Below are 14194 nucleotides of genomic sequence, written 5' to 3'. Positions count from 1 at the left end.
TATATCCTCATATATTCTTTCTTGTGGTTATATCAGTTGCTTTAATATCATTTTTGTTCTAGGTGTTTATCAGAACTTTACAGACCCCCCCCCCATATTATACAAACAAAATGCTAACCTTGATTCTAAACATCTATACGATTACATGTACAAACAAATCAATATATTATCCATTTCTCATGTCATTTAATCAATGAAGCAATTTGTATCTTTAAAATATTTCATGAACATTTTAAAACTCTGACCAAACGATACAAGACCAAATTCACTGTATGTAAAATGCAGCATAAAGAATTTTCCAGGTAATTATGTTTCCAGATATTAATGAAAACACCTCTGTTTTAAAGTTTATTTAATGCTATTTCATGCTTCTAACCAGTTCACCCCTCAGGATGGGTCATGTTGGGTAACACTAATCAGAAAACTTAATTAAAAAAACAAGGATGGAGAAATGATTTTGTTCCAAGCAGTGAATTAAAAAGTGCATGAAAAAAAGTGTTTTCATGCACAAAAAATACATTAGTTATTTCCTACAATACACATGTTAAAGTAAATAATGAAAGCAGTAACTAATGTATTTTTTTCTTGTTAAACCCAATTTGAAAAACTGCAGGCAGGGAAAGGTTTAAATAATCTGGGATATGTGCTCTAGAGACCAAACACAACCTTTTCAACTACTTCAGGCTTCTCTTAAACAGGAATGATCTCACATCAGGCAATGAAAATCATCTAAACACCTAAAAACTCTCAAGCAACACTATGCCATAGTGGAATTTTAACATGAAACCTGTATGCAGGCAAAGATGTCATCCCACTGGCCAACAAAGCCAAAAATTCTGAGTCAAAACAAAAGATGATTAACTGTATGGCTTAAGTCTGTAGATGTTGATCATGCATACTGGATAGTTGTGTTTTATGCTTGTGATGGAAAGGTTTGAATAATCTAAATTTAGTTTCGCAAATTTTTATTGCTACAATCCAGATTAGGTTAAAAACTATACTGTTATTTGTATTTAAATTGGGGACAGTTTACAAGATCTTAGCTGCCATCTGCAAGTCTTGTTTCAAACGAATGAATAAGTACACACAACCCAGTCCTACTATAAGAATAAGAAATAGTATGTTAAAGTGCAAAATCTGTGTAACGAATTTTCTTTAACATAAAATTGAAACAGCTGTGTATGGAACTTTTCAGGACTTTATCATAACAAGTGATTTCTATAACCATGTGTTCACTGTATATGTCTTTTTCATCTTAATCAAGAAATGGACCAACAAGAGGTCAAGGTGTGTGTGTGTGTGTGTGTGTGTGTGTGTGTGTGTGTGTGTGTGTGTGTGTGTGTGTGTGTGTGTGTGTGTGTGTGTGTGTGTGTGTGTGCAGTTTCATTTTTTCACCAAAATTGCGATTTCTTCAGATTTATGTCTACAATTTTATTTGATGTTCTTGAAGAGAAGATAGTTCCTTTACATGATAATGTTTACATAGTGTTCACTGTGGGCATATTTATTCCCAAAAGAATGCTTTTAAGTGATTTTTCTTTCTCTTTTCTTTTTTTTTTCTTTTGTTGCAGATGATCATCTTAATGCATCTAGGCAATATCCACAATTCTTGACTTTTGTAATATCTAGTTACTTCTCTTTTATTTTATATCTATATATATCGTCGTTTACTGCTATTTTACAACTTAAGTCTTACTTGTACCAGGAGTTAGCTTCTGACAAATTTATTTTATTGTAAATCGACTGCGCCAGCCGGTGACTAGTTCCTGATACTTAGGCTTACTTTAATAACTATCTCTACAATATTACTTAGCAATGGGAACACGTGGTATGTAGTCGCGGCTCCCCCCTTACTTACACAAATGTCTCCCCCCCACTTACACAGGTTCGAACTTTTAATAAGTGGTAGGTCAGTCTCAGTTAACAGAACATACAAACTTTGATCTAAAATAATGCATTTTAATAAGACTAATATTTATATATAGGAAATCAAGCAATAATAATAATATACAAGAAATAAGTTCATGCACAAATGCAATGGGCTCATTCAATCCCTCTCACGTACTTCTTAAAATACAGGTTCATGCAATCATAATTCAGGAGCATTAGTTAATCCGTGTTACCTCTGTAGCTTGCGTTACGATTAAACGATACTCCAGCTGTTATGCAAGTTTTGGCAATGCTAGGTTAAACATATTATGCATGATGTGTTCAATCAATCTTAACAATTACAACTTTTGAAAAAGGGAAACTCTTTGCTATACATCTTATGCAAGTCATAGGCTTAATATACAGAGCAGTGCCTTCATTCATTGTGCCTCTTATAATAATTCATTTCTTAACTGTTCTATTAAAGTTCGCTCAAACACAAGTTCACAAATTACAATCAGGAAGGTCCTATCACGACGTTCAGTCCAAAAACGGATCTTCTAGTCGGGTCAAGCAGGGCTATGCTTAAGGTTTCCCCCCCTCTCTCTTTGTTCACTCTGGTTTTACAGCACTTCTTATGCATATAGGGTAAGAAATATTTGCCTTACCAGGTGATCTCCTTAGCGTGGTGGTCCCTTTGTTTTATGTTTGATCCTTCCTCAGATATGGCAAGACTTCCTTGTCATTCTGCTGTCTTTCTTTACTCATTCCTTTCGAAGTGTTGCGTCCTTCGAAATAGTCATATTGGCGGTGACTCACCAATGGCCCTGTCTGCTGGTTCCTTGTTGTTCAGATGGATGACCTGTACGCATCGGGACCGATTGCAACGTGGAGGGTTGCAGTCGGTCCCAATGTGTGACTTAGTGACTTACTTAGTGACCAACTTAGTGACTTACCTCTTCCCCCACGGAAACAACGTTCACATAGCTGCTCTTAATTAAGAGTTGCCTGGCATTATAAATGCCAGACAGAAATCACAAAGGTCGTCCAAATGGATTTGTGATTTCTATGCTGCCTCATTCTCTTGGTTAGACTATTGTTTTTAGCGTTTTCAATCAAAATATATGCACCGAGTGTATCACTAAGTAATCCTCACAGGTATGGAAACATACATTCCCAATTCCACTCTAAACTAACATTCCTTATCTAAGCCTTGGTTCTCCAAAAGATGCCACAAATTTACAATTTGGTAAATGTCTCTAACCATTCTAAATGCTCAGAACTCAATGCCCTCTATACTCTTTTGCCAGAAAGAAATCAGAAGAAACTTATGTAAATTAGACACACAAAAAAAGTCTCCTGATCATGATGGCATTCTTCCAGTTGTCCAGAAGGTCTATGCCCCAGAGAGGCACAGACCTTATATAAGGGCATGGTTTCTTTACCCAATATTGAGAATGATACAGACAAAATAGCAAAAGTCCTATAACAACATAACTTAAAAGTTGCCTTTAGACCTCTGTTAAGATTGCCTAACTACCACATCATACTATGCAGAGACCGGGAGTTTATAAAATCCATTGCAATTGCAGAATTTGTTACATTGGATAGATGGGCCATCCTGGAGGAAATCCAAAAATAACATGTTGGAGTTATGTAGAGATAAAATGAATGTATAAATCTTGATTGGCCTTTCACACTAGAAAATCCAACAAGTCAATTAACAAATCACCAAAAATATCATACATAGAATTTAATACTTAGCTATGCAAATTTAAAGAGATTAGTGAGATCATATGATGTCTGATCCAGTGTAATAAAAACCAAAGCATGATATTAAATCAACTCTAGGAGATATACATAAGGGATCTAGGTATTGATGAATTAGACTGTGAGAAAAAATGTTATATCTTTAACAATGAATCACACTCATGACACCTTGTTCTGCATTCAATGTCTATCGCATATTGAATGAACTGGGGAGAGGAAATGAAGAAAAGACGGTTTGATTTATCAAAGTGTTTTTTTTTTTTTTTTTTTTTTTTTTTTTTTTTTTTTTACACATTTGTATTATTATTTTTTTACATAAGATATCAACACTGTATTAATATTTAATATATGACTTCTGCATTAATGCAATGTTGATATCTTTCTAGGTCTATGATGAGACCTCAACATAGGTTGAGACCAGTCTGGGCAATGATTTCCACAATGCATAGCAACCTAGAGATCCAAAAGGAAGTGTTCTTTGCGGCAATTTGGGATTTAGCCGACCAAATTGTATTCTTATTGGTTAAACCAAAATAAAAAATGATGGTACAACATGACAAAATTTCATGCCGGCTGGGGCGTTGCCCGGTTAAACAAGGCCCCCGTTGTTTTCGCCAGGGAACCAGGACGAACAGCGAAAAGTCAGCTACTGGAACAAATCTGAAAACAAACCCCGACTCAACATCACCAGAGTTAAAGATTGGTACTATCAACGTAAGAAGCCTGAATGGCAAAGAAATGGAGCTAGCTGAGGAATTAGATAAGTACCAGATCGACATAATAGGGGTGACTGAAACAAAAAAGACCAAAACTGGTGAGATCTTTCTGAGCAATAAATACAAAATGTTATATTCAGGCAATGACAATCAAGGAAAAGAAGGAGTAGCCATAGTATTCAACACAAAATACGAGGCTAATCTTCTTGAATGGCAGTCAGTCTCAAGTAGAGTAATGTGGGCAAATATGAGAATGGGGAACTGGACAATGAGACTTATTTGTGCCTATGGTCCCACAGAAGGTTCTACTAAGGTAGAAGTGGAGGAATTTTTTGAGGCTTTAGAAAAAGCAACTGACACAATGAAAAAGGAAAAGTTGGTCCTTGTTGGGGATCTAAATAGTAGAGTAGGAAATGATTGTGAGACATACAAAAATATTTTGGGAAAATTTGGAGAAAAGAGCAAAGCTAATAATAATGGCAAATATCTGTTGGATTTCTGCTCAGGACATGGACTGGTTATTACTAACACCATGTTCCAACATAAAAATGTGCACAAATTCACATGGAGAGAAGAGGCTAGGAATAAGAAAAGTCTCATTGACTATGTTATTGTTGATAGTGATGTTTTCTCCCTGGTGCAGGACACCAGAGTGTACAGAGGATTTGAAATTGGAAGTGATCACTATTTAGTCTTGAGCAAGTTAAAATTGAATTTCATACTGAAAAGAATAACAGGTAAGAAAGTTTTAAAGCGAATAAAAGTTGAGCAGCTCTCAGATGTGAACTGTAGACTAAAATACAGAAATATTATTGAAAAGAAAATGAAAGAGTTTGAGAACAGGAATCAAACCTTGGAGATTCAGTGGCAAACTCTGAAGGAAACATTGATTGATTCTGCCAGAGAGGCATGTAGTGAGGTTGTGTGCAAGGATAAAAAAATCAGAACTCCCTGGTGGACACAGGAAGTTAAAGAGGCAGTGAAGAAAAAGAAGAAAGCATATCAAAAGTTCCTGGCAAATAAGTCAGCTTTTACTCTTACAGAATACAGAGACAAATGTAAGAAAGCTAAACAGTGTGTAAAACTAGCTAAACAAAAGTCATGGGAGGACTTTGGTAAGAATATAGAAAATAAATATCAAGAAGGTGGCAAAATATTCTGGAGGTTGTTGAAGAAGCTTAGGAATGGAGGAAAGAGTGCTGTAAAAGGAATTAGAGATGATAAAGGTGAAATGAAAACAGGAGAAAAAGATATCCTTGAAGTATGGAGTAATTACTTTGAAAAACTGCTAAATGAAACAAGCAGTGATGACAGCACAGTGATAAAAAACACTGACCAGGCATGCAGTCAGGAATACATATCCATACTTGAAGTAGAAAAAGCCATCAAAGGCTTGAAATGTGGAAAGGCAGCAGGAGTAGATGATATTCGACCAGAAATGCTGAAGTATGGTGGTGTAAGAGTCTTACAGTGGCTGCACTGCATAGTTCAGAAAGCCTGTACAGAGGGACGAATTCCCGATGATTGGAGTAGAGCTCTATTAGTACCCATATATAAAAAGGGAAATAAAACTGAATGTGAGAATTACAGAGGTATTTCCCTACTGAGTGTTCCTGGCAAGATCTATGCAAGTATACTTGAGAAACGATTGAGAAGAATTGTGGAAGAAAAGCTTGGTGAAGAACAAGCTGGATTCAGGCCAAATAGAGGCTGTCAGGATCAGATCTTCACTTTACGACAAATAGTTGAGAAAGCATGGGAATATAACAAAGATCTGTATTTAAGTTTTGTCGATTTGGAAAAGGCATATGACAAGGTGCCAAGAGAGAAGCTATTCAATACGCTGCAGTTATATGGTGTCAATGGGGCATTATATCAAGCAATACTTAGTCTTTATTTGAGTTGTGAGTCAGCAGTTAGAATTGAAGGAAGTACAGGAAGATGGTTTAATGTTAAATCTGGTGTGAGACAAGGATGTACATTATCCCCTCTGTTATTCATTATCTATATGGATCACATTATGAAGGAAAGTGGTATTAAACCTGATATCAGAATTGGAGATGTTAATGTCAGCTCTTTGCTTTATGCGGATGATGTTATACTTCTAAATAAATCCGCTACAAGTCTGCAAGATTCTCTGACTAAATTGAATAGCTGTTGTAATAGATATGGTATGAAGGTCAGCAATAAAAAGACAAAGACAATGAAAATAGGCAGAATCATTGAAAATGTCAACTGTGTTGTGAATGGAGAACCTGTGGAACAAGTAAAACATTTCAGCTACTTAGGCACAATTTTTACTGAAGATGGTAAACTGAATATAGAAATAGACAACAGAATCAGCAAAGCTGGTATCATGGGAAGTCAATTAAATAAATTCATATGGAATAAGAAAGAAATTAGTCTGAACACTAAATTAGCTGTATACAAGACTGTGTTCAAACCAATTTTAACTTATGGATCTGAGAGCTGGGTCAGAAGTAAAACACTTGACCAAAGACTAGAGACCGCAGATATGAGAGTCCTGAGAAAGATTAGAGGCGTGAACAGATGGCATCAATGGCAATATCATATTAAAAATGAGGATATTAGGAAAGAACTTGACATTGTCAACATCCTGGAATGCGTTAGCAGAGCTAATCTCAGATGATATGGTCACTTAAATAGAATGGGCGAGGAAAGATTAGCAAAACAAGTGTTCTCTGCCAGGTTGGCAGGAAAACGACCCAGAGGAAGACCAAGATATAGGTGGATTGATATGGTACAAAGTGCCTTAGACGATAGAAATATAAGATCTGATAATGTTGGAGTCTTGACAAGTAACAGACTGATTTGGAGGAAAATTGTAGATAGGAAGTTAGTAATGATGTAATTTTTTCATGTAGTACTGTCATATCCTGTACACCCCTTGAGGGTACATGGCAGGAATTTGATGATGATGATGATGATGAGTGTTCTTTGCATTATGGGATTTATTATTATTATTATCCCCAAGACCTCATGGAGTCAAAGACTCATCTGGGAGGTCCCTTTATCACACACACACAGCTCATCATACCGTGTCTTAAACACACTTAAACTCCTTGCAGACACCACACTCTCAGGCAAGGCATTCCAATCATTTACAACTCTGCACGAAAAAACCTGCCTCTCACTCCCCTACTCACACCCTCTTTATACAGTTTCCAGGAATGACCTCTGGTTCTCTCCTGATCTCCCACTATTTTCTATAGAACCACTCCAACATTGATCCTATAACAACCCCCTTACCAACTTGTCTCTATCATATCCCCCCTCTTCCTCCTGTCCACCAGACTCTGCATATCTTCTTATCTTATATCTTCTCAATCTTTCCTCATACTTAACATTCCAGAGGTCAGAAACTACCTTAGTCAGTCATCTTTGGACCTTTTCCAACATCTCTTCATCCTTCTGAAAACCAGGTGACCAAATCTGGGCACAATGGTCAATGTGTGGCCTAATCAAAGCCATATACAATGGAACAAGAATCTCCCTACCTCTACATGTCAGTGTCCTCCGCATCATTCCCAGAAGCCTTTGTGTTGTCTTCATAATTTTGGCTATGTGTCCCCTAAATTTTAGATCCTTATCCACTATCATCCCCAGATCTCTTATTTCCTCCACTTCCAACAATATATCCTCACCAAACATAAATTCTGCATCCCATCTTTGTTTTCCAAATTTTAAACCCTTACATTTTGCAACATTGAACTCACATCCCCATTTCCATGCCCAATCACTCAATTTATTCAAGTCTTCTTGTAAGGCCACTACATCTTCATGGCTCGTCCCAACTTTGCATCATCTGCAAACTGAATATCTCCATCCAAATCTTCACCAATATCATTAATATACAAGTTAAACAGTAATGGCCCTAAAACAGACCCCTGAGACACTCCACTAGTGATTTTCCCATTCCTTGATATTGCTCTCCCATACACAACTTCTTGATACCTATCAGATAGCCAGTCTCCAATCCAATGCACTAATCTAATATCCAACCCCATCTGATCTAGTTTGACTGTTAACTTATCATGAGGTACTCTATCAAAAGCCTTTGTGAAATCCAAGTATCCTTGTGTGTATCCTTCTCCTCTGTCCAAGGAAGCAGTCACTTTATTATAATAAGTAAATTACTAAAACATGATCTTCCTTTAGCAAATCCATGCTGTTCATCAAAGATAATCCCACTGTAGTCAACCCAACTCTGGATCCTAGTTCTCACAAGCTTCTCCAACAACTTAACCACAACACCTGACACACAGATAGGCCTATAGTTTGATGCATGAGTTCGATCACCTCCTTTATGAAGTGGCACAATCTTGCCCTCCTTCCACTCTTTAGGAACTTGACCAAGTGCAACACTCGTATTAAAAAAATATGTCAAGGCAGGTGTCAACTCTCTGGCACATTCCTTCAGAATACACGGTGATATATTATCAAGTCCCACGGCCTTATTAACATCTAGTTTATTCAACTCCCCACACACCTCTTGCTCACTTACAGTCAGTCTCTCCTCCCCATCATCAACTGGTCTTAATCTCTCCATGAAGTCACATTCACCGAACTGCTCATTAAGTATCTCCATCACACATTCTGCAACAGCTGTCTTTATACCATTTTCTCCAATCAATGTCATCCTTCCATAATCATTCTTTCTTTTGCTGGCTACATATCGAAAGAACTCCCTAGGATTCTTTTTAGCTTCATTAGCTAACTGCTGTTCATACCTCTCTTTAGCTACCCTCAACAACCAAGTCACCCTCCTTGCCTGGTCTTTGTAGACCTCATGGAATTGATTATTTCCACTTCTCTTATGCTGCCTCCATAATGCCCTTTTTCTCAATATCGCATGCTTAATCTATCGCTTCTCAGCCTTCTGGATAAGATCAAAGTGCAAAGTACAATTCTGACGTCACAGACTACTGTCAAATTGTAGTATCTGTTAGTTGATGCTTGATATCGATACGGGTCCCGAAGGGTCACGTGATACCTAAGTGTCGGGTAGCAGATATTGAAACCCCGGACCGGGGCAAGACCAAACACTTGGTGGTGGGACTGGTTAGGGCCCCCCCTTATTTTTTATTTCGATCATGTCGAAGTTCTCGCCCAGAGTTCGCACGCTAGGGTTTGAAATCGACCCGAACATCCCAAAGACGACGTTTGTGAGAGCTATACTCACCGTCTGTAAGGCAGAACACATATGTGGACTTACCCCATATGGCGGAGGCAGATTTCAAATCGTAACTAAAAATATAGAGGCAAAGGAAAAGCTCCTCGAAGGAATACAATGTGAAGGGACCAAATACCTTCCATTCGTAGTTGGCAGCATCCTTAAGACGCTTACGATATTCAGATTCCCGCTGGAATATTTAGAGGAAGGAGAAGACGTCATTAAAAACATCTTCTCAAAGTGGGGAATAGTTCACACGGTGACCATTGGCAAAGACGAGGACATCCCCGAGTGGAATTCAGGAGAGGTCTCCTTTTCCATAGAAATGAAAACTCCGATCCCCAACTTTGTTCTCTTAGGCTCCACCGGGGTAGTAGTGCACTACCAGGGAGTGAAGAAGCAATGCTTCATATGTAGCTCCCTGGAACACCTCAGTGCCGCCTGCACTAAAAATAAGTGCGGTAACTGCCGGACAGCAGGGCATAACATCAGCCAGTGCAAGGCACCTTGCCTGAAGTGCGGAGACGAAAATCATAAGATAAACGTCTGCCCAAACAAGACCTACGCGGAAAAGACGGGAGGAACCATTACGCCAACTGCGCAGTCAACATCAGAACACTTCCCAACTCTGCAGGAAACTGCTACTGCCAGGACAACAGACGCCACAGCGGAGGTTGAAACTGCCTCCCCACACCCAGAAATCAGAGGAAATGAAGTAGAGGAGATGGAGGCTTACTCCGACTCCACCAAACGGCCTCCACTGGAAGAAACAACAAATAAGACAGCCAAAGTCTCAAAACCCACCCAGCAAACCTCAACAGCAGAAAGGGAAGTTGCCACTGCTAACTTAGAGACGTCACAATCTCAGACAACAGCAGATACTCCTAACGCAACAGAAGAAACCACATCAGAAGAGGAATCCTCATCAGAAGAGGAGTCCGAAGCAGAAGAAGAATCAAGCAACGTGCAGGAAAAAGAAACGACCGTAGAGTCGGTCAAGAACGGTTCTGTAATCTTGAAACACTGCAAGCAACCCCAGTATATAAAGGACAAACTGTTTAAAATGATGTCTAAATGTGGGGAACCATCGTTTATATTCTCCAAGAACAGCACAGGATTCAAATGGAATGACCTCTACTGTGAAGACAAAACTAAGATTGAACTAGATCTAGTATGATACCAACTAGGACTGAACGAAGGGCAGGGTATCGCGTTCTGCGAACTGATAAAGTCACTCTCACGCACTGAGATAAAGACTCAACACCCACAAATTCTAATGGAATATGCCAGGAAATTTTCAAAGAAATGAGGGAAAAAAAAAAACAAAAAAAAACATATATTTAGTTCACATAGGAAGGGGAAGACCTGAGAACCCGAGCGGCGAAGGCTTACATCGAGGCGGTGCAGCTCCTTGTGGGCTGCATCACTCGGGCCAGGTTCTTTCCCCTCTCCTTTTTAGTCCCTAATCTGTCCAGTCTCGTGTATGTGTGTGTGTGTAAATGTATGTATGTGTATGTAAGAGACCTCTATTCATTTGTTTTTCCACTCACTCTCCTCGGACAGCCACCTGAAGAGGTGACTGGCCGGGGAGAGCTGAAGAAAAGAACGGATGGAGTGAGGAATTGTCGGAGATCTGCTTGGTTTCTTGCTATTGAGTGAGGCCAAGTAGATCGACTGAGGCCTCTTTACCTAACTACCACTATCAACTCTACCTTTCCACTCCTCTCTTACTATCAAGCTGGCTCTCAGCACAACTTTTTACTCTAAAAAGGTCAATGATGAGAAGATATGAACTCACATTCTATCTCTTTATCCATCCATCTCACACCTACCTTATTTAACCTTCTCACCCTTGGAATACATTTAGACATTGTATCTACTAAATAGTTTTTGAAAATCCTCCAAGCTCCACTGATTTCTTTTCCAGATAACTCCTCATTCCATGCTACACCCACAAGCTGTCTCCTGAGCTCTTCATAATCACCCCACTTGTAGTTCCACATATACCCTCTTCTCACAGAGGTCCTCACACTGCTGGCAACCACCCAGGTAATCACCTCACTCTCACCAATCGGTGAATGATTTGACACTTCATTTATGATTATATCCTCTGATGAGATGACCAAATCCAAGACCCTTAATCCTCGTGTGCCCTCTGTTACATACTGTCTGAGGTAGTCATCCCTCAAAAAACTCAAGAAACTCATTTTCTTTACTTCCAGTTGCTATTTCATCATGCCAGTCTATATTGCCATAATTAAAATCACCCATAACGATCACCCTTTTCTTATTTGCTTGGCTAATTTGACTATACATTTCACTATCACCACCATCCACATTACCTGGTCTATAACAACATCCCACCAAGTATTTGATTCCATTGACCTCTATCTCACACCATACTGCCTCAAAACCACTGGCACTATTTCCCTCTTGCATCTCTACTCTGTATGGACATAACTCTTTCTCTATCATCAATAGGATACAAAAGCAATTCACGGGAGGTCAACAGCCTCTACATATAAGTAACCTAGACAGATTCACAAGAAAACTTTTTTTTGCTTACACCTGGATAAACAAGAGTATAATTTCTTGTCAAGTATAATGAGCTCTGTGATACAAACTGGAACAAATGGGGATAGATATGAAACTGGCAATATGAATATAAGGATGATTGATGGTGAGGTACTAAACAATAGCATATGGAAGAGCAGAATCCAGAAGACAGGTGAATAGCAGTACGTCAAAGGACTCCATGCTTGGTCAGTTGCTATTAATTTGTACATCAGTGACATAGGAAATGATCTGAAATGAAATATTCAGTTGCCGATGAAGCAAAATTGGATAGCATAACAATTAATCAAGATAATGTAGAGATCTCGTGGAATGATGATTTAAACAGGTTGACATTATGATCAAAGGAAAATGAATGCCAGTTTAATGTGGGGAAGTGTAAGGTTATCAATTTTGGGATGAAAAGATTATAGTCTATGTACCACATTAACAAAACTGCACTCCAGTAAACTGATGAAGCTAGAGATTTGGTATGGGTGTTAGTAGATAAGGAGTTGAAGAGAGTACATAACAAAACTAACCAAAGTAGTTCATAGATTTACAACTACATCTGAATTACTTATGTAATACAGATGTAATTGTAAATCGGGTAGTTGTAAATTGTAGATCTGGTTGCCTCAGTAATTTACTCACCCTAAAGATGGATTTCATGGGAATGAGGAGAGATGGAGGGACAGATGTGAGTGGTCAAGATGAGTGGTCTGCGGAATGCTCCCTATGAAGATGGATTGAGTGTTTGCATGTTGCAGAATTTGGTTGATAGGCAGAGAAGAGGAGGGATATGATAGAAATGTATACGTTATTAAAAATGTTTGATTTTGGTTAGGATAGGGGAGGGGGATAGAGTCATCCCTGGAAATTAAGCATGAATGTTGTATAATGGCAGCACGACTAGATTTTTAGGAGACTGATCAATGAGAGGAATGGGTTACCAGAGTCAGTTGCTGGCCTGGTTGGTCGAGTGGTTAGCATACTCGCTTTCCAACCAACACGTCATGGATTCAAATCCCACCATGGGCATAGATGCTTACGATTGTCTTTAGTTGGAAGATGAATTTCATTGCTTGATGTGAGACCACCGCCCCACTTATTGGAGGCCTGAAGTGGCTGAAAAAGTTCCATGGTTTGGTCCCTAAAGCAGGGTTTACAGACCATATAAAAATAAAATAAACAAATTACAAAAAAATATATATATATATATAAAATTAACAAAAAAATGGGGGGAAAAAACCCTTGCCCACCCAAAGTACAAATGTACTATAGTTTAGTAATAACCTTTTGTGGGTAGTAACCACATAAAAGAAATAAAAAAGTTATGAGTGATCTGTTGACAAATGTCTTCAAGAAGAGCTATGATAGGTATTGCATGGATCCTCACATGATAAGTCTTCAGAGTCCATAGAGATGTCCATGCAATAGCAACAGTACAGCAGATGCACATTACAGTAAATACCACCGTAACAAAATGATGAGTATGAGCTATGAAAAAGTCCCAGCTTAAGTTTAATACAACCAATGCCATTTTAAACTTACTATTACAAACAGTAAGCTGAAAACCTTCACTATAGCGAATTTCTAGCAAATGAACTCACAATCTGGAGAAAGGAAGTGACAGAAAATATAACAAAAGAAAATTGTGGGAAACGGCAAAAAGGAAATGGAAAGGAATTCTACATTGAGGACAGAACACAAATAATCACACAAAATGACAATACAGAAAAGTAAAAATGCAAACAATAATAGGAGACATACATAAGAAAGAACCAGAAGAGCATGAAATTATAAAAATCTAGAATTAACATTTCAATTTTGAAAGGTTAGATTAGCTTAAATTAATGTCATTTACCTGAAATCTTCATAATGAACCACTGTAATTATGTGCAGACTATGAAAATTTGGATTTTTACAATTAAAATCAACAATTTAGGTAAAAACTCAAATTCTAAATCAGAAATTTAAAATAATAATAATAATCGCATGATGATACATGGCCGTGAGTCCCCTTTACGGGGAGGTATGGCACCATCTCACTCCCCCCCCCAAATTTTATCTGGGCTCCGGAACTGGCATA

General features: G+C 38.3%; 1 protein-coding gene across 2 annotated transcripts in view; it reads right to left on the bottom strand.

The window, feature by feature from the left end:
- The window catches only part of LOC150105887 (uncharacterized), a 201920-nt gene that overhangs the window by 37758 nt on the left and 149968 nt on the right, over nt 1-14194 (bottom strand). The gene's annotated exons all lie outside the window — the stretch shown is intronic.

This window comes from Typopeltis vanoorti, chromosome 6, assembly GCF_054136105.1.
Source record: "Typopeltis vanoorti isolate ZY-2024b chromosome 6, IOZ_Tvanoo_1.0, whole genome shotgun sequence".
Lineage (NCBI taxonomy): Eukaryota > Metazoa > Arthropoda > Arachnida > Uropygi > Thelyphonidae > Typopeltis > Typopeltis vanoorti.
This window is presented reverse-complemented; position numbering and strand designations above follow the sequence as displayed.